We start from the raw sequence: 27,896 nt of genomic DNA on the forward strand, positions 1-27,896 counted from the left end.
TCGGATGACATTAGCTGAAATACCCTTAAAAGGGGAGAGAGAACCTGTAGAGACCATATCCAGAGGTTAGGCATGGCCCCTGGTTGAGGGAAGGGGCTACCCATCCATCTGAAAAAATTTAACTCAGGATTTCTCCTTTCTAGAGGAAAAACAGGAGCAAAGAGTGGAGCATTAACAGAAGGAAAGGCCATCCAGAGGCTGCCCTACCTGGGGAATCCATCCCATATCCAGACATCAAATCCAGACACTATTGCTGATGCCAAGAAGTGCTTGCTGACAGGAGCCCAATAGAGCTGTCTCCTGAAAGGCTCTACTAGAGCCTCACCAATACAGATAGATGCAGATGATTGTGTCCACTGAACACAGGAACACTAATGGAGGAGTTAGTGGAGGAATTGAAGGAGCTGAAGGGGTTTGCAACCCCACAGGAAGAAGAACAATATTAACCAACCAGATCCCTGGAGCCCAGAGGACTAAACCACCAACCAAGGAGTACACCACATGGAGGGACCCATGACTCCAGCTGCTTGTGTAGCATAGGATGGCCTTATCCCTTATCAATGGGACAGGAAACCTTGGTCCTATGAAGGCTTGATGCCTCACTATAGGGAAATGCTAGGGGGGTGAGTTGGGAGTGGGTGGGTGGGTGGGGGAGCACTCTCATAGAAGAAGGAGGAGGGGGATGGGATAGGAGTTTTGCAGAAGGGAAATGGGGAATTTGGAATGTAAATAAATAAAATAACCAATAAAAAAGATATGGAAACATACATGGTAGAGGATTATAACAAATTATCAATATTGACAGATTTTATATATTTGTATACCTATTCATATATTTGCATGTGCACATATAAGCATATATTCCTCCACCATGGACATTTTTTAGTTTCCTAATCTGCCTGTTTGTTTTCTTTGTTATATTGGAACACTCACTATTAACATGTAAATTTCTGAGCTTTCCAGTGAAATGTTAAGATGGGGTCATACAAACAAACTTTCAGGGATTGCAAACAATGTATTTAGGTCTGGGCTGAGTGCTTTAAACATACTCTACAAGCCATATCAACCGCATTTCACAGCAGCCTATCAAGAAGTCATGTGCCCTTTACAAATGATAAAAAACAACTTCCAGAGAGTCCCAGTCATTATTATATTATATAAACAGCAACTGACATAACCAGACTTCAGTAATAGATTTTCAGTGTCTTCACATTCACTTTTTCTACCAATTACTTTCTGAAGTCTCAAGAATTTTTTAAAACATTTTTAATGTTTTTGAGATTTATTTTTTGTGTCAATGTGTATGAACCTAGGCACATGTGTCAGTACGGGTGCCCAGAGAGGCCAAAAAATCCCCCTGGGAATTAACTATAGGGAGTTGTGAGGCACCTAACACTGGTGCTGGGATCCAAACACGGGTCTTCTGGGAGAACACTGAGGGCACGTGACTGCTGAGCCGTCTATTTCTACCTTTAGGAATATTCTTTAAAAGACATCATGAGTGGGTTGCTGAGTTCAAAATGGAGCCATGATCTGATACAATGCTCATTGCACTGAGATTTGAAACTTTAAACAAGATAGAGCTGAGCTGTTTCTGAGATTTTAAAACAGTCAATTAGCTGTTCTGGGGTTAATGTACTTCATTCTAAAGAATAAAAGCACGGAATTAGGAGATGCTTAAAACATGTCTATATATGAAGCATGATCTATTCAGTTTTTGTTCTCTTTTCATCCGCCTGGGATAGAATATCAAAGCACAAGTGGCCCAAACAAAAGTAGTGGTACAAGTGGTATAAACAAAAACGTGTTGTTTTCCGATGTGGAAATACTATGCTCTTTGAGAACCAAGAGAATGGCTTCTGTCTGCACATTTTTGAAATGGTGAACTCGTACTAAAATGCTGAGCTGCCCTTGGACTACTAGAGACCCCGCTTGGGCTTTATTCCATTATCCTAAAGCTAGACCTTAGGTTCAAATAAGGCAGTTGCTGGGACAAACTGCAGCAGGGTCAGAACTAAATATAGTCTCTCTCTTATCAGAGTGATTTAATGTGATGAGATGAGTTAGGTATGACCTGATCTCATTAGCTACTTCTGGCTAGGAGTAGAAATAATTAAGGGGAGGAAAAGGGCAGACTTAGAGAGCATTCCTAGGAGCCCATGCTGAAGCATGTTTGCCTGTAACAATTTAGACCAGTGCAGGGCCACCACCAAGAGATGATAGAAAAACTGCATGCACAGCTTAGTATTTTAAAACCTCAAGGTAAAATAAAGCTTAAAAGCTCCCTGCTCCAATGATAGTTCATTGATAGATATCTATATATGATAATGGCATCAGGGGCTAGGAAAAACATTAAAAAAAGAAAGAACATTGCAGGAAAATCTTAATAAAATTCTATTTTACTAACAATTGTTTTAAGATTATATACTTCAATGCAATGTGTGTATTTTTCTTTCATTAAATAATATGCATTAAGCTAATCTCATGCTGAATACACACTTATATACACTGAGAGAGAGGGAAAGAGAGAGAGAGACAGAGACAGAGAGACAGAGACAGAGACAGACAGATACATATTGTAAACAATAAATGAGAATTACATTGTTTCATTTCTTTAAAATCTGGTAGAATCATAGTTTCTAGAAAATACTGGTCTTCTCCAGTCCATAGTCTTCTCTGTTCATTGTAGGATGTCCTCTTTATGCATCAGTAGCTACATACAGGATAGAATGAGGAAGCCAATAATGGCTCCAGGCATTTGGAAGTTCACTCTTGCATTACATTATGTAATGTTTTAGAGGTAGTCCTAACTTCTAACAATACTTTATTATAGATATTTATAATGTTGGACATAACGAGGATGCAAGGATGGGTATCTAGTTGTATTTTAAAGCCCACATTTCTAATTCACTGTATTTGTTTCACAATAAACGTAAGGGTAGTCCTCACACTCTCCTTTGTTTTCTCCTGGATGAGCTGACTACAGCCCATGCCATCAGATGTTGCTAGAGTACCACAGTTCTTTAATGTCCTTAGCAATGTACAGAAGGTTGACTCTCTCTTCAATTGAGATGTCTGCAATTGATTGGCAAGAAGATGTAGCCCTACTTTGCTCTGAGGACCGACCCACCCAAGGGAATCCTGGATCTGTCGTTGACTATTTCTGTGGCCGATTGATAGCTATTTGTTTATGTGTCAATTTTTTTCTAATGCCAGTACCCTCACCTGTTGAATGAAGTTTATTATTCTCAAATAATAAATAGAAATCTCATAATGAAAGTTAAATGCAAGATCCCAGTCCCAGGAGCCTTCCCTAGCTCAGTTATAAGAGAACTAACCCAATGAATAAAGTGTGCAGCATTCATGAACTCACAATGGCTCTGACAATGAGCACAGGAACTGGTCATGTTCAAGCCAATCAAATAGAAGCTTGAATCATTCATGGAGGGGTCCATGAAGCCCCACTCCTAGCTGAAGAGTTAATAGCAACTGATGGCTTCTGGGAGAAGGCTAGAATTGTTCAACGATGGGACACTGGAAAAGCTACTTGTGTTCCAGAAGATGGCTCTGCACCATCCACAAACAAGCAAGACTAGACCTTGAAGGTGGGGAGGCTGAAAAGCAGAGCCTATGAATTTGGGAGGGAAAAATGTTGGAGATGGGAGAAAATAAAAGGGAAGGAATGGGGAATGGATTTGATCAAAAGACATTAAATGCATATATGAAATTCTGAAACAACATAAAATTTGAAATGTATGTACTTGACCTTGACCATCAGGTCATTCTTTGGTGACAGGGTCCTAAGGGTGAGGGCTAGGAGATGGGAAGATAAAAAGACATAAATCTGTAGTTAAGTGATCTTGTATAAACTGATGGCTTATGCCTAGCAAGTTTATTTTGAAGAACAGCATCTTATATGCAGGTTTGAGGGTAGAAATAAGACTAAGTCAGCTGGAAGCTAATTGGGCAATGTTGCATAATAGGAACACAGGCTATCACAAGAATAATATAAAGCGCATAGTGACCTTGGACCTATAACCATGCTCTGTATACTGGAAAGAGTTGGGATCTCAGGACCTGAAGCCGCAGCTCCCACACGGCCCTTCCCATGTGCCATTACTTGTTCTGCCAAGCATGTCCCTACCTTTAAAGGCACTATCTTCCTTCTCCATACATCAAGGCCTCAGGGAGAAGCTCCCAAGGCCCTGGTTCCAGGTTACTGGCTTTGCCAAGTATGTTCCTGTTTCAAAGAAAGAACTCTGTTCATTATCCATACACCAAGGCCACAGGGAAAGATTTGGTTCAGCCTACCATTCAACATATAGCTGTCAAGTTATAAATCAGACAAGTTGAGAATGCACTGTTTTTCTGACTCACATCAGGATTCAAGTATCATCTACAAATTAACTTTCCTCTCCTGTCCTTCATTGATCACTTGAAACATGGGCTTCCTCAGAATTGGATTTTTATCCAAGCATGGCAAATTAAACTTCTATTTTAACAATTAAAACGATCAGGCTGGTGAATGAGACTGAGTCTGATTTATTCTGGTTTGCATTCTAGCTCGCAGGCATAAGGGAGACTGTCTTTGCAAAAGAATCCTGACAGGCTGGCTAGGCTGACACAGGCATAAGACTTATCTTTTTCCATCAAAGTCTCAGTCATTGTCACTCAGAAATAATGATTCTTAACATTTGGGGTATGATCCCCATGGACTGACCAATGACCTACAGATGGTAGCTTCCACATAAAGCTTTTCATAGGCCTTTTATTCTCCACTAAAATAAATAAATAATAAATCAATATTTAGATGGATTTTTACAAATTGATATTTACCCCAACCCTCATCCCTGCACATGGGAACATGAAGATAGATCCATGGGTAAAATGCTTGTTGTGCAACCTGATGACCTGTGTTTGGATCCTCGGCACCTATGTAAGAAGGCCCTGGGTGGTAGTGCACTCCTAATTACCTAATGCTGGGATATGGGGATGGGGATGTGCTGTCAGTCAGTCTAGCTGAATCTATTAGCTTCAGGTTGAGCAAGAGACACTATCTTAAAAGGTAAGGTAAAGAGGACCAGTAAGGTGATCTGATAGAAAGGCCTAGAAATCTGAAACCAATCCTAATGAACCATATAGCAAAAGGAGAACTGATGCCCTCTGACCTTCAAATGCACACTATGTGCCTACACATGCAAACACTAAATAATCAAATAAGCGTAATAAAAAGTTAATCTAAAATGAGGTATAGAATTGAGGCAGAGATATAGAGATAGATTACAGGCTTGTGTAACCTGATCTGTCAGAAATCATATATTGTTTATAATGTTCATAGAAAACACATTAAAGTTTTTGAGAATGCTTGTAATAATGCTATCTCAAATTTCTGTAATATGTCTTGGATCTCACTTCAAAGATCATAATTGGCATGACTTTATGAGAAGGACGGGGATAAACAAGAAAACCCAGAGAATTCCACCAGCCTAAAATATGGAGCTTATTAAAAGAGTCTACACATTAATGTCAAGAAATTGAAGCCACTCTACCTTTAGAGAGGTGTTAAATCCCCAGAGGCAGAAGAAAGACAATCGCTAATGGTCCAGCTTGCCTTCAGGATTTGCCACATTGTTTTAATAATTTGCTTGATGACCTTAAAGTGTGCAACTTAAATTTCTCTCCTATTCTTCATTATGGCCTCAGTAGTCACAAGATAATGAGTTCTGATCATTAATATAAACTGAGTGCTCCAAGCACAACAGCTTTATAAATAAAGATATACAAAATACTTTTATGATTCATTTCCAGTAATTATATCCCACGTCCCTTCCTCATAGGGATCATATGATGCTGTGCATTTGATGTCTGTGCTGGACGAGCCAGTGCTTTGATGGGTAAAGTTAAAGTCACCAGAGTAGAAAAGGAGTGAAGGAGAAATCAGAGTTTTCTTTATGAAACTACTTTACTTTTCACTTCTAATTACATCACTCTATGTGTCTCTGCCATCAGTGCAGCTGTACACCTCTCCCAACAGTGGAGCACTATGTATGTCTCTCCCATCACTGCAGCACTGTATGTGTCTCTCCCATCACTGCAGCACTACACACATCTCTCCCATCACTGCAGCACTGTATGCATCTCTCCCATCACTGCAGCACTACACACATCTCTCCCATCACTGCAGCACTGTATGCATCTCTCCCATCACTGCAGCACTGTATGCATCTCTCCCATCACTGCAGCACTATATGTGTCTCTCCCATCACTGCAGCACTGCACACATCTCTCCCATCAATGCAGCACTGTATGTGTCTCTCCCATCACTGCAGCACTGTATGTGTCTCTCCCATCACTGCAACACTGTACACATCTCTCCCATCACTGCAGCACTGTGTGCATCTCTCCCATCACTGCAGCACTGCACACATCTCTCCCATCAATGCAGCACTGTATGCATCTTTCCCATCACTGCAACACTGTATGTGTCTCTCCCATCACTGCAGCACTGCACACATCTCTCCCATCAATGTAGCACTGCACACATCTCTCCCATCACTGCAGCACTGTATGTGTCTCTCCCATCACTGCAGCACTGCACACATCTCTCCCATCACTGCAGCACTGTATGTGTCTCTCTCTCCCATCACTGCAGCACTGTATGCATCTCTCCCATCACTGCAGCACTGTGTATGTCTCTCCTATCACTGCAGCACCATATGTGTCTCCCCCATCAGTGCGGCACTGTCTGTGTCTCCCCCATCAGTACAGCACTGCATATGTCTCTCCCATCAGTGGAGCACTGTATGGTTCTCTACCATCAGTGCACAAAGGGGAATTTTCTGAGATATTTGCGGAGGGGATTTAGAACCACCAAAGAGATGCCTAACACAAAAAGATTAATGATAATTACTTTGCAAAAGAAATAACTTAGGTGACAAAGCAAGTTCTGCTGACTTATGAGCATAAGAAGCAGCATAGCTGACACTACAGCCCATCTGTGCAGTGATCTGACTCCCATTGCCCCTCAGCCTTGGGAAGGTGTGCGTCAGCAGTTTCTTCTTCTATTCTTACCTTCCAAAAGTATCTAGCTCATCACAATGCAGTCATGAATATTCCCTGGATGCTGCAAATGGATATTCCCAGCCCCAACTCTGTACTGTGTGTGTGTATGTGTGTGTTTGTGTGTGTGTATGTGTGAGTGTGTGTGTGTGTGGTGTGTGTGGTGTGTGTGTGTATGTGTGTGTGTATGTGAGTGTGTGTGTGTATGTGTGAGTGTGTGTGTGTGTGTATGTGTGTGTGTGTGTGTGTGTGTGTGTTTAATACTTGAAACCAGGACTATCTGGAAGAGCACAGAGAGTACTGCATGAGAAGCTATAGTTTCTGTGTTAAACAGCAGGGTGCTGTAGGGTCTGAGTTAAGTTCCTCTTTTGCTTCCTTAGTTTCATGTTAGCCTTCATCAGGTAACCCTCTGTGAGTTTTACTGCCCACTCTTTACAGCAAGAATGAGAAGTCTTAGATTTGCATTTTGGACTAATGACTTAACCATCCAAACACTGGCTTCTTCGTCTGTGAGCCAGCAATCCATGCTTCCTTGTTACTTTCCCCATCACTGACCTGCATGTAGAGGGAGATATCTAGTCTCCCGATGCTGGACAAAGGTTCTAAACAAAAAGACACATTGCTTTACAGCCGAGCGTGGGTTAATAGCTCCTTGGGAAATAATTCTTGTATTTCAGCAGCAGAAACTACAAACTGCTAAGTCTTTTTAAAGGAGTAAGCTCAAGCTATTTTCAAAGAATCAACAGAAGCACAGGAATGCCAGGCAGGGATAGGGTGTGCTTTATGCATTGCTCAGGGCTTTATGCATAGATCTCCCTTCCATATACAAAAACTGTATTAATACATGTTGCATTGCCAACTCTTGAAAAAAACTTTATATTTGTTGAAAATGTTCATTTTACTAAAAAAGTATTCTAGAGTGCTTTGTTTTTAAAGATAATTTAGTTTTTAAGATTTATTTTTTTACATATATGTACATGTATGTGGGAGAGAGGGCTGTTCACATGTGAATGCAGGTACACACAGAGGTCAGAAGGGCTGTCAGGTGTCCTAGGGGGTCGTAAGCTACCCAATATGAATGGAGGCTGGGAATAGTACTTGGGTCCTATCCATAGTCAGTATATGTTCTTACCTCCAAGCTATCTTCTCGAGCCCTATATGCTTTGTTTTAGATTCTCATGTTTCCATTATTACAGAGTCTTTCCCAGGACTGAGAATCAGTGGACTCATCATGTTTCATTCTAAACCAATCTGTTTTGCCTTTTGTCTTGTGTCTCCATTTCTATATATTCAAATCTGATTGATGGGGGTGGGGGGTAGAGTGTTTGGTTGGTTGGTTAGTGGGTTGGTTGATTGGTTGGTGGGTTAGGTGGATGGGTGGTTTTATGTCTGACTTGATTTGGGATATTTTTGAGATAGGGTCTTCCAATAAAATGCAGATTGGCATAGGGTTTTCAATTCTGTTGGCTCAACTTCCTGGTTGCTGAAATAGCCAGATATACACACCACCATGTCCAGTTCCTCACTGGTGAGTTTTAGAATATCAGCTTTGATTTACTTTCGTATAGCATTCTTGTTCACTGAATCCACAAAATGCAAGATGTCCCAAGCACAAGTGTGTATGTGTATGCTGGCTTTCCCTTGGACACAGGGAACTTACAAAATTCTGATTGGCTATTGCAGAGATCTGTAAACATCAAATTGAAAGGAAGCATTATTGCCCTGTGAGATATTTATGGGACCCATTTTGCCTGCTACAGTGAGATTGCTTTTATAAGCACCTTTGGTTTTGAAAATGAGAGAGAACTATATTTCAAAAAATACCCCCCCCTGGAAGCATCGTCATCATTTTGTGCCCAAGGCTGCAGAAGCTAAAATAGAGGCTCTCTATTTAGGATAGAAGGTTTTACTTGACCCAGGGTTACAAATGGGCTTTTAAAGCAAATACCCAGTATACACAGTATGCAAAGGTGTTAGATAAAAATCCTATGATGTAGGACCTATTTCTTCCTCTTAAAAAGAGACTAAATATACTCTTGCTGAACCTCGGTACTCATCTCTCTTCTGCTTGGCCTGGATAAGCTTTTCCACATGTGTTCTGTACCCTTTTTGTCATACATTCTATCTTGACTTGGTTGATTCTAGACAAAAAGGCTTGAAAAAGATGTTGTGTCTAATTGACCCTGTCTGTTAGGTCTTAGCATGTTGAATGGTACATTCTGGTTCTCACTGGGCATTTGCTGATTCTACTTGGTTCTTGGAGAAAGTATGAAGTACTCATAAGAATGTGACTTGCTAATTGTTTGAAAAATACACAATCTCACTTATACTGGAGGCCCAACTACAGGGGAAAATTCCATTCCTGGTACTTTAATTCTGGTTGAAATTGTTAGGGAGGCCACAGGCCCTAGAGTAGAACCTGCTGAGATAGACAGTGTGCCCAGCTTAAATAATATAACTTATAAACTTCCCCCCAAAGCTAACGCTCAGGAAATGACCCAAAGTGGAGGCAGAAGACAAGGAAGACTTCTGTGAGATGCTGTCTTCTGTACATGACACATCTGTGACACTCATGAATTTAGAGCCACTGTGCTTGTCTGCAAGAGACCTTATAGTACAGCACTTTCCTCCCAAATGAAATATTCCCTCCAGGCCACATCAAGAGGGTAAGACTCAGGAGGAAAACTACAGGTCACATTTCTGAGAAAGTGGAACCATGGGAGATTCTTTAGAGAGGAATAGACACGTGCTGGAGGAAGACTCTGGTCAGCTGGACTGTGGAGAAGACATTCTGCCAGCAAGTCATCCAGAGAGCTAAAGGAGTCTTCCCCCATGTTGAGGTAGGCTTTTTGCTGATGCTGCTGCCTTTGTGAGTCATCTCTGCTCTTGTAAGTAACCCCTCACCTTTAGTGAAAGATTTGGTTTCTTTAAAAACCCACTTATGTGATGTGAATATGTTTGTGTTTTAATCTCAGGTGTAGGATAAAAGGTTGCTTCGCAGCAGGTGATTATGACTTGCCTTGTGCACTAGCAGGGGTGTGATTTTTTTCCCCTTGCAAATAGTTTGATTCTAGGGACTCTGGAGAGGATATAAATGGAAGAGCCCAGAGAGGGCCTAGAGAGGCTGCTCTTCTCCCTATTGCTATTGTTACAGTTTGGCAAAAAGAAAAATTGAACTTGCCCCCCCCAAAAAAACCAATGCAGCAATTATCCGGAAGTAGGCTAAAAAGGTCTATACCTCCTTTCCCTTTTGTCTTCTTTTCTTCTACCTAGTGTTGGGGGGTTGAAAGGAATTAAGGTGGAATAGGGTTGGAAGGAAGGTAGAGATATTTTTATACCCCAGTAAAATAACCTCCAAATACACCAGCACTCACCAATACTTCCATTAGTAACTCCACTAAAAACTCATTGGTTCACCAAATAGGACATTAGTGCAATCATTTCTTTGGTTTGCGTTGGGCTCACTTTGGGGGGTGAATAGATGCAGCTTGCCAGCACAGAATCAAGCCAGCCAAATTCCTGGCTTAGAGAGATGAAGTGTTCTCCAGACCCAGTAAGGTGTTTACTAGGAAGTTAGTGGCAACCGACAACTTCTCAAGGAGAGAGATAAGCACTCTTTTTAAAAGATATCCCAACGGTAGGTTTCCATGCTCCAAGGGAAGGCTCATACCCATGTATATGGAAAGCCATAATTGGTTATAAGAAGGAGGAGGAAGAGGAGGAGAAGAAAAGAAAGAGGAGGGGAAAGGGGGGAGGAGGAGCAGCAGCACACATAAAATTGAGAAAAGGACATGTTTTGGGTATGCCGGGAAAGTTGGAGGTGGAAATAATATTTTGTTTTATTGGATACATATCTTAAATTGTCAATCATAAAGGAAAATCATAATATAAATGCAGCCTTCATAGAAACTATTGCCTTATGATTTGTTTCTTCCAGACCCTCCTTGAAATGCAGTGTGGGATTGATTATTCGGCTTGAGATGCGACTGTAGTTTCCGAACTTACCATAGTAGCAAACATACTCTAGAATGCAAATCTGGTAATTAAGCCAGGCATACTGCAAAGCTGCCATTGTCTTTGAAAATATATTTTCCAGAGAATAGATTAGGCTTCAATTTCTATTCCTAATTTCCATTCTGTCTGGGAAGATTTTCTGAGTAGTAACTTTTTCCCCATTACGAGTGTTTTGTTTATTTCATTTTCTTTATTCTTTTTTGTAGGCAGGTCATTACTAACTGCCTAATTAGCTATTCTTCACATAAATCTTAAAAGAAGTAGCATAGAGTTTATGTCATATTAAAAATCATTGCTATATATATATATATATATATATATACCCCCTCCAAAAAAAAGTTAGTGATAAGAAAAAATAAAGACGAAACCAGTCTCAAGAATTATTGCCTAACATATGGTGAAATTTCTCATAACTATATCCTGACTCACAATGTTGGGAACCAATCGCTCCTTAAAACCCACTCCACCAGGGGTTGGCTCCCTGCAGTGCAAGTAAGTGCTCTGATTGTGGATTTGCCTTGGAATTTCTACTCACCACAGGAATGAGAAGGCAGAAAATGTCTTTAAATAATTAACTGCAGTGTTACCCATCCAGATGTTACAGTCTAATGCGTGTAGGATATGCTTGCATAGTACACGGCAGTGATGTCTGGAGGAAATGGCTTGTCTTCCAGGAAGTATTCCATAATTGATTAAAATCATCTACGGGAGCTGGCCTAGTGCTCTAGTCTACTTTTGCCAATGGCTGAGCCAGAGATTGGACACGTTTGAAAGCACAGGAATCTGGTTTGAATTAATTATCAAACGTTCATTTGAATGCCTCTCTAATCACTCATTGTCAAACCTTTGCGTGCGTACAAATGACTGTTACCTTATAACATCATAAACACCTGAACCTATGTCCCATGTATTTTGATTGAATAGGTGTGGAGAGGCTCGGAATCCTGTATTTCCAGCAAATAAAGGAAGCCACTCCTAGTACTGCAATCATTTGTTTGTGCCTGAGAACATTTTATTATAATTCCATCTTTGTGCCGGGTGTAGTGAACTCAGCCCTCTTCCAGATGAGGATTTCGAAGACCATGAAACTAGGGCAGACGTCTGCTTCGTTTATTAACAGTACCAAAATTACTGGTGAAATACATCTAGTTGCTATAATTAATACTGGATAAAGTAATATATAGTATTTCTGATAATGCATAGGCCATTTTCTATACTATATATTCATTTAATCTCTAAAATCTCCTCACTAACCTCTAAATATAATAATCCTGCTAAGTGTTCTGATTTATTTCCTGGCACTGGGGATATAACCCAGGAAGGGCCTTGTGCAAGTTAGGCAAGTGCCTCCTGTGGAGCTCCATGCCTGGCCCTTCATTCTTCAAAAGGCAGAGTTTCACTAAGTCTTCCCACTGTTTTGAACCTCTAGTCCCTTTACCTTTATTTCCTATGTGTTGAGATTTCCAGAATGTGCCACAAACCCTGGCTGTTTCTAATTTTATTTTGAAGCTTCAGAAACATGACAATGATCACATAGAGTAAGTGACAGAGCCTAAGACAGGCTGATCCCTGCCCTGTGAGCTTAAGCTCAGCTTTCTGCTAAGTAGGCGCTTCCTGAATGTGAGCAGAGCCCTCTCCGTGTTCTCTCCAGCCCTGCCCAGACTGTTTCTAGTTTCATTTCCTATATCTCATCTTCCAAATGAAGTGCTTCCTACCTAGTCATACTGCTACCTATGATTCCTGCTAACCAGGATATAAAAAAGCACACAGTACAACCCTGCTCATAAAGAATATAGTCTGCTTAAAGAGATTCATTTGTGATTTAGCATTTTTAATTCTGATATTTCATAAAAGAGCTGGAGAGATGTCTTAGCAGTTAAGAGCACATACTTCTCTTGCAAATAGCTTGAGTTTAATTTCTATCACCCATGTCAAGTGGTTCACAAGCGCATATAAGTCTTTTCCAAGGAACTGGACACACTCTCCTGGCCTCTGATGGCACCTGTGTAGGTGTGACATTTACCTCCCAATACACATTATAACACACACACACACACACACACACACACAAATGCATTAACAATAATAACATAATTAATTCTTTTTAAAGGAAATATAATTGCAATTATATTTTAAATTATAAAGGGAAGCCTGGACTTCCTGAACACTTTGAAGAACAGTGAAGATTAGTAGATAATAATGATAACAACTAGCCAGTTAGGATGAGGTGGTTGATTTTGTGAAACACCAAGACTATAAGAGAGCCAGATAGCCTCTGGTGACCACCAGAGAATTCTGAGAAAACAAGTAAAACCCAAGGGAAGAGACCAGATTTTGTGGAAGAATGAAGAAACAAAGAAAGAACTGGGACAGGAAGTGACATCAGAGTAGACCTGAAACATAAAACACTACCGAGGATCTAGTTAAAACCAACTAGCTACCAGTGTACTTGAGAAAGTTACTGGTAATGCTTATGACTTAACCATTAATGCAAGGCTTGGCTGGCCCTCAGTTACAAGGGCAGTGTGGGACAATCTGGGAGAGTGGAAGGATGGGCTGGAGAAATGACAGTGTTTCTTTTGCAAGGCGGTTCTCATTCCAACATGTCAGTGGTGCCACTGCTACCACTTTGAAGACACCGAAGGTAAATTTTTAGAAAGGTGGGACCTTTTAAAACATCACGATATTATTAGCATATTCACTGGGAAGAGGAAGGATGGGAGATCCGTGGCTGAGATGTGTCCAAGATCAAAGTTCATGCTATTCCTATGCCCATACATTGCCTCCTGGTCAGGAAGCACAGCCAAGGAAGTATATCAGCGATGAGCTCAAACTTAACGCCTATACACAGAGTAGTTTTAGTTCACAGGAAGAGTCAGCATGGAAGAACCGGGACCACAGAGGCTGAGTCAATCATGCAAGGTCAGCATTTGAAGGGATAAGTGACTAACTTCTTGCTTCCCCCATTTCTACAGGTCACATAATAAGGATATCAATCTTTTTAAAGAGAAAAGAAGCAACAGGAAAACTGAGGTTGAAGTGGACATTGCATTAAGTTAACAGGGAGATTTTTTCTCCTTCTCAGAAGTGTCAGCCCTACGCAGTAACTCAAGAACATCCCACTTTGCTCTTACCTCTCACAGCTCTAACTAGTATAGACAAATACAGTGGACAAATACAGTATGATTTCATAATGGGCGGAGGAGAGCTCGGAATCTCCTAACTGCAATAACCCAAGGCTGAGTCAGAACTAGGGTGATTTCCATATACTTCATTGCAATCTTCGTCCAAGAGTGATTTACAAAAATTGTTGCTTGTGGGAATGTCATTTGTTCAAATACATAGCCCAAAATTGTCCTCCACTCAAGACCCCAGTTGTTCTCAGGAACCGCCTTTAACTCAAAGTGCTAGTTTTCAATTCTTTGCAATTGCCTGTGTATTTTCCCTGGTGCTGACCAAGGACCTGAGTTCATAACACTGGCAGCTCCGGATGTTGATCTGTTATTTATGACGTCTTAAAATAACTTCTGACTGAGCATTTCTTTGTCATCATCTTGGGAAGGTTTGTTTGGGCTGTAACAGAAATTAAAATGCACAGCATAACTCAACTGATGGTTGCTGAAATTTTGCTATTCATCTTAAAATTAGAATTTCAAAGAGGTTTTAAGGAGTGTGGTTGGTGGGGGGGAGAGGAAGATTGGGAGGGGGAAGGGAGGGGAAGAGGGAGAGAGAAGGGGAGGGGAGAGGGAGAAGGAGAGGGAAAAGGAGAAAGAGGAGAGGGATAGTTTGGAGCATATGCCTATATAATGATGCTCATGTAATTAGCCCTTTTGAGGCAGAAATTATCTTATTCCCTGTTCCCATGCAGGAGAATCAGTATGAACTGAGAAGAGTCAGTGAATGGCTTGCTGCTAACAGTGATGGTAATCCTGTTATATTCTCACAGGATTTAATTTATTATTTATAGAATTGAACACTTTCCTTTTTAAACTCAGTTGAATACTACAAGGTACACAGGCTTTGTTTCATTATCTTTACCAGGGAGAATCATACAGCTGACATTAATGAAAGAGAACTTGAATTGAGGTCTTTTCATAGTCATTCTTAGGGGTACATAGTCTCATAGTCATTCTGGGTACAAAAGACAGCCTCACCTCAAGTGAGTCTTGATTTAGTGGAACCCATGAAATTGATGTAAGTTGGTTTTGCCCACTGACCTGTTTCATTCACATATCCTTTCCTCCCCAAGCTATCCCCCCAAGAAATCTATGTGGGCCCATAGAACCCCTGTGAGACACATATGCCTCTGAAATATCCTCTCTTCAAAATCTATTTTCAAAAAATAAAATGAAAAGAAGAGAAAAGAAAAGAAAAGGGATCTAAGAAACACTGCTTTTACAAACTGTAGCCAAATAGTGACCCCTTTGGGAAGATCTGTTTCTAGCACAGTATAGTTCTCAGTCTGAGTCTGTCCACTGCCTTCCTGGTCCTTACATTATAGCAAGCTGGCCACAGTCTATAGAACAAGAGGCTCCAAGGAGTCCCACTATTGGCAGAAAGCTGTAAAGTAATTCCTCAACAACAAGGGTAGGATTTCAGGCGTCAGTTATCAGTAGAATGAGCTAAGGTGGATCAGGGTCAAAGGATGTCCCAGAGCCTTAGTTAGCATCTCCTGAACACTGTGACTGCACTCTGTCATGACTGATCTCTTTTATCAAGTAGGATGCTAAAACTGTACTTGCCATGTTTCTGTAAACCTGTTCACAAGTCTCTTCTTCTCCTTGCCCTGACATTTACTGCATATTTCTATACCGACCGCAATACACAAGTCTGCATACTATAATGTTTATTGAGCAAACAAGTGACAATTCTACTTGATATGGGTATAAGATCAGGGTTTGAACAGCTGAGTCTGAGCCAGTTATTCTGGATCCCATGTTATCTAGGAAAGGAAAATCCAGAAGCATTTAGCATATTCTTTTAGAAAGCACTAGCTTATCTTCCTGGAAAATATTTGATCATAACCTGTCATTCCTATCTCCAAGACCTGACTCAAAGATTAGATAGGGAAATAAAAGCCCCTTTCCCACCGAAATTTCTGGCTCTAAGCTCCAGCTGTGCTCTCACATTGATATCTTACGTTCTCCTATGCCCTGTATGAGAGTTGGTTCCAGTTAGTGATGACAATAACTGACAGCTAAGACAGTTGTGAAATGGTAACGTGTGGACCATTGAAGATGTGAGTCATAAAGCAAGACTATTTAGAAGGTCATTTTGGGGATAGAGAGATATTTTTAGCAGTTAAAATCATGCCCTGCACTGCACTTGTAGGAGATTCACATTCAGTTCCCAGCACCCATGTCTAGAATGGCACACTGCCTGTAACTCCAGAAAGTGGAATACCTTCTTCAGGTCTCTGTGAGCATGACATTCTATGAATACATACACACACACACACACACACACACACACACACACACACACACACACACACACACACCACACACACACACGGGGCGGGGACTGGTATGTAATAATGTTTTTAAAAGGTTCTTTCATACAAAATGATTAAAAAGCAAAGGCAGTTTGCTTTTTAAAAGATCCTGTATGGTGAGAAGTGACTGCAGTGGTAAAGTTCATTTGCAAAATCTGTCTAAAATCACACTTAAAACAAGGAGAAGAGGGTTGCTGCTTTTGAAACTGAGATACACATGAAGCCCCATGTGATCAGAATAGCATCATGGTCCTGGTCCCTCAGTGTGACCAAGTATTCATGGTCCTCAAGTAACATCTGTCAAAACACACTTCAGAATTTGATCTGTGTCACCCCTTTTAAATTTTCAAAAAAAATTGGGGGTGGGATTGTTCATTTGTTTTTTGTTTTTGATTTTCTTTGGTTTTGTTTTCTTGAGACAGGGTTTCTCTGTGTAGCAGCCCTGGCTGTCCTGGAACTCACTTTGTAGACTAGACTGGCTTGGAACTCAGAGTTCTACCTGCCTCTGCCTCCTAAATCTTGGGATTAAAGTCATAAAACACCACTGTCTGGCTGGTATCACCCTTTGAAACAAGATTTGTCTTTTCTACAGAGAGATTTTCATAAACCATTCACTGGTTCTGACTCCTTGTCAATTGTTCAAAAAAGGAGTCAACACTAAACTCAAGAACACAAATAAGCCGCATGCATCATCATATTGAGAGTTTAGGAAATTATCCCTTTCTCCACCCATCTTTCTGTCCTTTGCTGTGTGGTCATCAATAGCCCATTATCTGTCACTAAGTAGTGATTAAGTGGTGTACACTTGAAATCTCAGAACGTGGGAGGAAAAGGCAAGAGGATCAAGCCACTCTGATCTACACGGCGAGTTCCAGACCAGCCAGGAACATAGAACAAGATCCCTTCTCAAAAACTCAGCCAAGATGATAAATTCAGCCAGACATATTTGTGAAACAAAAGCATGGCTACTATTATTGATCTTAGTTACTTAGCCACTTCATTTGGGGGAAGTGAAGTAAACTGAAAGACTATCCTACATCACAATTGCTATGTACTGAGATATTCTTCCACTTAATCAAGTAGGGGCCCTCTTGATCACAGTACTATTATCCTGGGCACAGACCTCAAGTACTTGAAAATAGAGCTTTCTTCCTTTTATCCTGTTAAATTAAAGGTCTTGGCTTGGTCATCTGACAAGGAGAATTTTGTCTGGTAAAAATGCAACTAATTTCTTTTCATGCCAAAGGTAAACCAAAGGGCTACTGTTTGCCCCAATGGACATTGTTTTTAGATTTAATTCAGCAATCTTATCAGGACAATTTTTCCCGGATTGTTTGTAAAAGTATTTTGAACCAGTCTTACCATTTTATGTGTTCTCTACAGAATATAATGAGACATTTGGTGTGTGCATTTGGTATCTGTGCTCTGGGCAGGCTTTTAACTTTTCAAAACTTAAACTTGAGGTATTTTAGGATTCCATCTATACTGATGGTCAAATGAGTTAACTGGGCAGAGTGACTAACCTAGGAGACTGACTTGGACACTCTAACCTCAGCCTCTCTCTGGTTGGGTTCCCAGAGGATCTCAGACAGTAACTGGACCTTGTCCACTCTTTGTTTCTGTGGATTGAATTTTCATTCTGCTGTTTGCAACTTTCACCTACATGGCTTCACATTATTCTGTTGTAATCTCTTTGTGGTGAGATTTCTTTTCTGTTTGATGAAGGGAATCCAACTGATTTCATGCTCTCTATTTCAGTATCACTTGTGAGCACAAGCAACTAAGAATCATATGCCCACCTGGGAAGAGAACACATCCTTATTATCTAGACTGGTAACTACCATGTATTGCCCTATTCTAAACTTACATGTTAAACAACCAAAGTTCCATGTGTTCATATCGTTGGTAAAAAAGACTTTCATCTACCACCCTATAAGTATAAAATGAACTCCTGTTCCAAGAAGATATTAATACATTGTGAGTCTGAAGAAGATCTGTTCTCAAGGTCTAGAAGCATAATTAAGTGCTTAGAAAACAAGTTTATGTTTTCAAAAACAGGTTTACAAAATTAGGGTGAGCCTCTCAATATATTAGAGCAGTTTGTTAATTTTTAAAAGTGATTGTGAAGCTGGGCATGCTAGCACATGTCAACAATGTGAGCTGCCCATTCTCAGAAGACAGAGACAGGTAGAGAGAGTCTAAGATTAACCTGAAAGAACTTCATATACCCTGTCTTTAAAAATAATCAAGTATAAGTACATAATGAGTACCCCATTCCACCACCCCCCACCTCATCTCAGGCCCAGGGACACCCTAACCAGCTCAGGCTTCTCCACATCTCAGAGCATTTTCCTAACCCTGGAGAGGTGTCTCAGCACTCCCTACAGCCCAGCACCCCTGCCCTGGTGGTTCTGTGGGATAAACACAGTTAAACTCCTCACATCCCATCTCTCCCCGAGAGGCTGTGCCTGGCAGTGGAGCAAACGCAGGCCTGACCCAAAAAGGAGCCACATATAAATTAATAACCTTTTCTGAACTAATACACTTACATCTCATTATCACCTCCAAAAGGGTGGAACTGGAGATTTCTACACTTGGCAAACAAGAAAGCTGGTCCTGCATGTTAAGTACCATTTGCCTGGTATCTTTATATGGTAGGCTATTACAAAATTGAAGGGAATTAATGAATAGATGAAAAATTTACCCTAAGTGTGTGGAACAGGAACATTTCTGAAATCTGAGACCAAAAATACCAGTAGTGCCAGGACATATTTTTTTTCAAAACCTCACTTGCCCTGGACTGAGGGTCATGGAAAGAAAGACCAAAGTTGGAATAGCAAGATGGGTGTTCAGTTTCAAGCAATTGCTGAGCTGTCTCGCTTGAGTGAATCATTCTGAGGGAACGTCTTATATCATGGACGCTCCACAGAGCTGTGTATTTAACTCCTGACTTGACCATCACAGGACTAGCTCGACAAGCCATGTGGAATGCTCTAGCATTGCTTGAAACACCTAGAGGACTGAAAGCTCAGATAGGTTTTTCAAAATCATCTATTCTAGATAGGCGTATATGTGAAACATACATCCCACCTATTCTGATAAACATACAGTGTTAGAATTGGGTGTTTTACTCTCCATCTGGTCATGTGGCTTCATCATATTAAAATATTTGTGACGTACGTAAAATTGTTCAGCTATAAAGAAGCACAGAACCTTGAAAGAAACTGCAACCACCGAAGATTTGCACTTTAGTTTTTAGTGCAAACTAAATACCATATACTGAGCGATTTAAGCAATTGAAATGATTACTAATGGTGCCAAGCCTCGAGGTTTGTGATCTCTTAAGCCTCATCTCAGCGTAAAGACGGACACCTTCTCACTGGGTTGTCAGAAGGTCATTGCTCCAGGTTGTATCCTCTGGCTTCTTCCTTCCTTCCTTCCTTCCTTCCTTCCTTCCTTCCTTCCTTCCTTCCTTCCTTCCTTCCTTCCTTCCTTCCTTCTTCTTCCCTCCCTCCCTCCCTCCCTCCCTCCCTCCCTCTCTTTCTTTCTTTCTTTCTTGACCAGATTTCCTCTTCCAATGAAAAACAGAAATTGAAAAGGAAAAATTGAAGCAGCGCTTTGGAGATCCCGTGGATCTGTATCTTGCTTCAACAGTGTTTGGACGGAACAGACCCGGGGACTCCCACTTTATTCACTTCCAGCCGCCTTACAAGTCTCTCCAGTCGCAGCCTCCGGGACCATCTCCTTGCCGCCTTCGGCTCCTAGGACCATCCAGCCCCGTCTTCGCGGTTAGCTCCATACTCTGGATCAGCCATGACCTCTCAGATTCTTCAGAATTATTCCACCGAAGTGGAAGCTGCGGTGAACCGCCTGGTCAACTTGCACCTGCGGGCCTCCTACACCTACCTCTCTCTGGGTTTCTTTTTCGATCCAGATGATGTGGTTTTGGAGGGCGTAGGCCACTTCTTCCACGAAAGCACACAGGCACCGAGTGTCTCCTCAAGTTGCAGAGGGGCCTAGCAATCTTTCAGGATGTGCAGAAGCCATCTGAAGATGAGTGGGGTAAAACCCTGGAGGCCATGGAAGCTGCCTTGGCCTTGGAGGAGAACCTGAACCAGGCCCTCCTGGATCAGCATGCCCTGGGCTCTGCCCGCACAGACCCTCACCTCTGTGAATTCTTGGAAAGCCATTTCCTGGATAAGGAGGAGAAGCTCATCAAGAAGCTCATCAAGAAAACTCCGTAGGGTAGCAGGGCCACAACCAGCGCAGACTGGCGTGGCCCAGGCATCTCTGGGCAAGTATCTCTTTGAGCGCCTCACTCTGAAGCACGACTAGGCCTCTGTGCCTTCCAAGGGGCTCCCTCCTCTGCTCTGCACCAGCTGCCTCAGCACCTCCACCCGAATGAACCTCTAAAGCCACTAGGCAGCTTTGTAACCGCCCTGGAGCCTCTCCCAAGTATTGGACCAAGTCAAAATAAAGCTTTTTGAAACAGAAAAAAAAAAGGAAAGATTTTATTTTGCACAAACTTTGTTTGGTTTTTAACTCAATTCACTTTCTTAGGAGCCCCTTTCTAAACACCAAGCACTTTGCCTTTTTGGGCACTCATATTTGAAGCAATATCATATAAACTGTGAGGAAACACAACTCATTTCATTAAAACTCTAAAAGTGAACATGACAAGGAAGAGAAACAGTTTTGCCTGAATTCTGAAAACCTCTGACCATCAAAGGTGGGGACTTGTGCAGAGTTATCAGAGGAACAGAGATCTGTGATGGGTTTTGGGGTAAAGAGATCTAAAGGAGTCATCTCTTCTCCCAGGAAAAAAAAAGAAGATATCTTGGAATCAAGACTCAGGTGACATGCATGCCACACCCACTTCATCAGTCCCCACGGCATGGTGACAATTCAGTAAGATATTCAATCTGATGGGTAACATGTAGGCTTATAAAATGGTTTCATTGTTATCACTTAAAATAGTTTTAACCTCTGGTCTATGCACAGTACACAGAAAAAAGAACCCAGACCTACTGAGTTCTAGTCCAATTCTTACCACTGCAGTAATTCTCTACCTTGCATGGTCACTTCTAAGTTAGCATCTGGATACTTGTGTGCTTTTCTGATCACTCGGAAAATAACTGATAAGGTGTTAAAAGTGGAGAAGAGAAGAAAAAAGACATTCTGCTTCAGTTCGGCATAGGTTTACACTGCCACGGGGCTACTCTGATTCCTAAAGATAACAGTCCTCCAAATTATTGTTGCTGTATAGGTTAAACAGTAATTAAGAAAATTTTTACATTTTTTTTCTTTAGAAACTTCAAATCCAAAGAATCCAAGGCATTCTGGAAAGAAGTTATTTCTGTCGGCTGCCATCTGCTACAGATAATGTTTAATCAACTGATTGAGCCCCGTGCATATCTTAAGACACAAAGTCACTCCGCATGATTTGAGATTCCATATATTATCTGTGTGCTAAGTACTATATTTGAATTCCACACCGGGGATGCATTATAAATTCTTTCCTCTGTGACAGCTATGAGCCTTCACGAACTCAACACTTAAAATATTTAACGAGCATAGCAAAGCAGGCACATGATCAGAGAGCTGGAAGGAAACGCTTCTCAGGGCATTATTAAGCATGCCCTGATGTCAGAATACGGCATGGGTCTGTAAGCAGAAAACGTTGCAGAAGAGGAATTAAATAGAATAATTTCATTAAAAATTCCCATTGCTTTGGGGAAACACTGAGAAGTGCTTCTTTTTTGAAGCCAGTTGTATTTTTATTGGCACAGCCTGAATGAAGGGAAGAATACATGAGAATACACAAATACCACAAGTATTTATTGCTATTGATGCATGAGAAAGTTTTATCAGGGTCCTTCCTTCAGAACCCAAAGGATGGGCACATTTTTGACAAGGTGGATTTGTCATACATGGAATTTAGCAATATGGAAACTAAATTATAGTACAACTGTGGGATAAACTATTAGGTCCTGATTAATAACCAAAGGCCCTCAAAGACTCTCTCCTTCAGTCTGAACGTTGCTTAACACCACTGTTTTGAAGCCTTTTTATACAATATGTGATCCAAGGATTGCTTACATTAGTATCAGCCAACAGAGTTTTGGAAATGATTAATAACTCTTTTCTCTAAATGATGCTATAAAAGAATCTGCCACCTAACAAGATCCTATGAGATACCTTGCATCCTGTTAGAGTTTTCGAGCTCTATCTCTTGGGTACACATGACTGCCATGCATCCCTGTCGTGTGTATGTATATATATATATATATATATATATATATATATATATATATATATATGACACTCAGAACTTGAATGAGACAGAAGCCCAGGGTAGACTCCTCCCCTCCACCATCATTGTGCTACAACACAATGACACAGTGGAGATAATGAATGCAAGGCCATTTGATGTTCCCTGCTTACCGGAGAATCCACCCAGCAACCAGACAAGTATTCATGAACTGATACAAAGAACTGGGTAACAACAGTGAAAGGGAATGTGAAAATGGATACCAGTGCTCCCAGTCCAGATCTTATACACTGACTTCAACCATCTCTCTAGCCATACTTAGGAAGATCTGAGGTTCAACAAGGAAGTCATGACAAGTTCCAGAGACAAGCTGCAGCTCTGCAGACAGACACAGCCTCTTCTGCACTGTCATTTCCTATTTAAGATCTCTGTGAACAAGGATGAGGTTTGAGTTGATGAATCACATAACTCATCTTCTGAAACATAAAAGCCACTTACTATAAAAGCCAACCCTCAGAATCCTAATAACTGGATTTTCAGAAAGGCTTTCACATCTCAATTGATCCTTTATATGGACTTTCTTTTGAATGTTTAATAACTACAGGATCAAGACCAAATACTGCCATTAGAGAAGATCCGAGGTGTGTATTACCCTTTTATTCATGTTAGATTCTCAATTATTTGCTCATTCATTTTGAGCACCACCTGTGATGGTGGTATAATGTGCATTTATGACTGAGCTGTAAATTACCCATCCTGCACAAATCCTCATAGTCTATGCAGATGATGTTAAAACTGGTAAATAATTTCAATGTATAGTATGCCATAACAGAGACATGAAGCCAATGTTTAGTGGACATTTATTTTGGAAATGAGGAACGGGAGTCTTTGGAATATGGAAGTGCTTTGACCTGCATTCTACAACCTATTATATTCCTGAGTCCTCACAGCCATGCTTTGTATTACTCCTGATAGGTAACATTGAGGGATTAGTGGCTTCTCTGACTTGAATGACTGGGGCAGTCAATGGACCTTCTTATGTTTCTCACACTTGTGCCTGGCCTTTCTTTCCAGTGGATGTCTTCATTATCTACCTGTTTATCAGGTCAGAACTTGGCAATCATCTTCAACAGTTTTCTTCCACTCACTCACTTCAACAAGGAACCTGTTTGAGTCTAATACCTACAGTGTGAATCGCAAGCTCTCATTTTATCCCTGCGATGGCTATGCGTGCACAAGTACCGTCATTGAAACCACTGCAGTAGCTTGCTATGTGCATTGTCCCCTTCCTTGCTTCTCATTGGAACCCTTTTCCCAGCGTGCTCAGAGATACTGGATCAGGACAAAGGCTAAATCACGATACTCCTTGGTTAATTGATGTGTTTCTACTCATGGAATAAACAAAGTCATCAACATAGGTGTTAGAAATCACTTGATGTTGCCACCTTGTCTGTAAAATGTCATTCTCCCTCCCTCCACTCCCCTCTGCCTCTCTCTCTCTGTCTCTCTCTGTCTCTCTCTGTCTCTCTCTCTGTCTCTCTCTGTCTCTCTGTCTCTCTCTCTCTCCCTCCCTCTCCCCCTGCCCCTCTCCTTCCCCTCCCCTCCCCCTCCCCCCTGTCTCTCTGAGTGTGGGTAGGTGTGGGTGTTAACTGAACCATCTCAGGAAGGCTTTTGAAAAATCTCCCATAACCTCCATTCCATTCCTCTGATGCTGTCATCTCCATTATTTTATTTGTAGAATGAATTATCAAGATGCCAGACATGATGCCTTAGGGAGGAGGATACATGGCTGCCTGTAATTTCCATCGGTGGACACAAAGAGTACTCAAATCACATTAAATTCACATGAAATGTATGACTTCTCCATACACACGACCTGGGAGCATTATGGCCAGTTGCCTCTCTCTGCTATGATGTTTACATTCTCTAGCTCTGGTGGGAAATTCAGGAAGTGTCATGGATTACCTGCTAACATTATTCTTTAACTCATTTATTTGTTCATTGTCTGCTTCTTACACTGAAATCTAAACTTCCTGAGACTCTTGAACCAACACACAAATCAATAAACATCAGCTAAATAAATAAACAAAGCGCCCATGCAGATGCAGAGAGAGAGGAGAGTATTCCAGGAGCAACAGTTCTCAAACTGTGGCTCTCAATTCCTTTGGGAGTGTCAAAGGACCATTTCACGGGGGTTGTATATCAGGTTGACCATCTGTATATCAGATATTTACATTACAATTCGTAACAGTTACAAAATTACAGTTATGTTGTAGCAACAAAAACAATTTTATGGTTTGGGGGGGAGAGGGTTCACCACAGCAGGAGAAATTGTATTAAAAATCACAGCATTAGGAAGGCGGGAACCACTGTAATAGATTGTGAGATCCACCTTCCTCTCTATTCCTTCTGTCCCTCACCACTCAGATATCCATTCATTGCTTATACATTTACTTCCCAGGCAATGTTTTCATGCCTTTTACTTTCGGTAGTGTTTACTCATTGTACTAATTGAGTACTATTAAAGATTTGTTTTTTAACTACGTGTGTGGAAGGGAATGCGCACATGAGAACAGGTCTCCATCATTAAGGTCCAGAAGGTGTGTGTAGCCTGGAGCTGGAGGACATTGTGAGCTATAGGAAATGGGGGCTGCGATCTGAACTTGGGTCTGTGTAACAGAGGTGAGTATACTTAGCTACTGAGCCATCTCTCTAGTCGCCAAAGTAATTGATTTCATCATGAAATTTCCATATATCCATATAATGTACCTTGATCATATCCACCTTCTATTACTTCATGACGAATTGTTTGTGAGAGCCTACAGGGCAGAAATACAAACACCACCTCGATCCCCCAAAATCTTACTTTCTATTAGAATGTGTTTGGAAAAATCCATACAAAATAAATTACGTGTGTCATGGAGAAAAATAAACAAATCAGGTTGAGACTCAGAGAAACTAGAGGAAAACAGCAAATGTAAACATGGTGGCCATGCTAGGTGAGGCCTGAGTACACAGCCGCATGGTGGGAGATCACCAGGATGGATCCCTGGGAGGTTGGGGGGGTTTAGTGTGTTCCGGTCTAATCACAGCACAGAAAACCAGACTAAAGGCTTAAAGAGTTCTCTGCAGTGTGTGCCCAATCAGAAATGACACACAATTTTCCCAATTATTTAAACAGAATTGAAGGTATCTGTATTTTACCTGAACATGTATAAAATATCTTCATATCTGTTCATGTTCTCCTTTATTTTGTTAGTTTACTCTATGTGTGTTGTTTTTGCTTAATTTTATGTACTGAAGTATAACACTGAACTCCCAAATGCTGGGATTGAGGGTTTGAGCCACACCCATTTATCCCCTGCTTGGACAGAAGCCAGAGCTTTTGGCAGGTCACGCCAGAACTGTACATAGAAGAACCCTACAGAACTCCAAATAGATTGGACCAGAAGAGAAATTCTTCCTGTCACATAATAGTTAAAACACCAAATGCACAACACAAAGAAAGAATATTAAAAGCAGTAAGGGAAAAAGGTCAAGTGACATATAAAGGCAGACCTATAAGAATTACACCAGACTTCTCACCAGAGACTATGAAAGCCAGAAGATACTGGACAGATGTCATACAGACACTAAGAGAACACAAATGACAGTCCAAGTTACTATATCCAGCAACACTTTCAATTAACATAGATGGAGACACCAAGATATTCCATGACAAAAACAAATTTATGCAATATCTTTCTACAAATCCAGCCCTACAAAGGATAATATATGGAAAACTCCAACACAAGGAGAGAAACTACACCGTACAGAAAGCATGAATATAATTCCTTGCAATGAAACCAAAAGAGAGACAAACACAATTCTACTTCTAGTAACGAAAATAACAGGAAGCAACAATCACTATTCCTTAATATCTCTCAACATCAATGGACTCAATTCCCCAATAAAAAGACATAGACTATCAGACAGGATACATAAAGAGGACCCAGCATTTTGCTGCATGCAGAAAACACACCTCAGAGATAAAGACAGACACTACCTCAGAATAAATGGCTGGAAAACAACTTTCCAAGCAAATGGCCTGAAGAAACAAGCTGGAGTTGCCATTCTAATATCAAATAAAATTGACTTTCAACCCAAAGTCATTCAAAAAGTTAAGGAAGGACACTTCATATTGATCAAAGGAAAAATGCACCAAGATGAACCCTCAATCCTAAATATCTATGCCCCAAATACAAGGGCACCTACATTCATAAAAGAAACCTTACTAAAGCTCAAAGCACACATTGCGCCTCACACAATAATAGTTGGAGATTTCAATACCCCACTCTCATCACTGGACAGATCATAGAAACAGAAATTAAACAGAGACGTAGAGAAACTAACAGAAATTATGAATCAAATGGATTTAACAGATATTTATAGAACATTCCATCCTAAATCGAAAGGATATACCTTCTTCTCAGCACCTCATGGAACTTTCTCCAAAATCGACGATATAATAGGTCACAAAACAGGCCTCAGCAGATACAGGAAGATAGAAATAATCTCATGCATCCTATCAGATCACCACACACTAAGTCTTCACTGGTCTTCAATAACAGCAATAATGACAGAAATCCCACATATACATGGAAGTTGAACAATGCTCTACTCAATGACAACTTGGTCAAGGAAGAAATAAAGAAAGAAATTAAAGAACTGTATGAACTAAGCCACATCCCTCCCTTATGATTCACTTTTGGTATTTTATCTGGTATGTGAGTATAAGGAACAGACGCTAGAGCAGGGGTTCTCAACCTGTGGGTCTAGAACCCTCTGGAGGTTAGATGACCTTTGAATAGGACTTGCATATCAGGTATCCTGTATTTCTGATATTTACATTACTATTTGTTGCAGTAGCAAACTTACAGTTATGAAGTTGCAACAAAACAAAATTAATTTTATAGTTTGGGGGTTACCAAAACAAGAGGAACTGTAGTAAATGGTCACAGCATTAGGAAGGTTGAGAACCACTTTATTAGAAGGAGGATGATGCGGGGTTGGGGATTT

General features: G+C 40.8%; 1 pseudogene; it reads left to right on the forward strand.

Annotated features, from left to right (window-relative positions):
- Positions 1-20,198: 20,198 nt before the first annotated feature.
- Positions 20,199-21,027, forward strand: Ftl1-ps1 (ferritin light chain 1, pseudogene 1; annotated as a pseudogene).
- Positions 21,028-27,896: the final 6,869 nt, after the last annotated feature.

Source organism: Rattus norvegicus, chromosome 1 (assembly GCF_021556685.1).
Source record: "Rattus norvegicus strain SHRSP/BbbUtx chromosome 1, alternate assembly SHRSP_T2T, whole genome shotgun sequence".
Taxonomy (NCBI): Eukaryota; Metazoa; Chordata; class Mammalia; order Rodentia; family Muridae; genus Rattus; species Rattus norvegicus.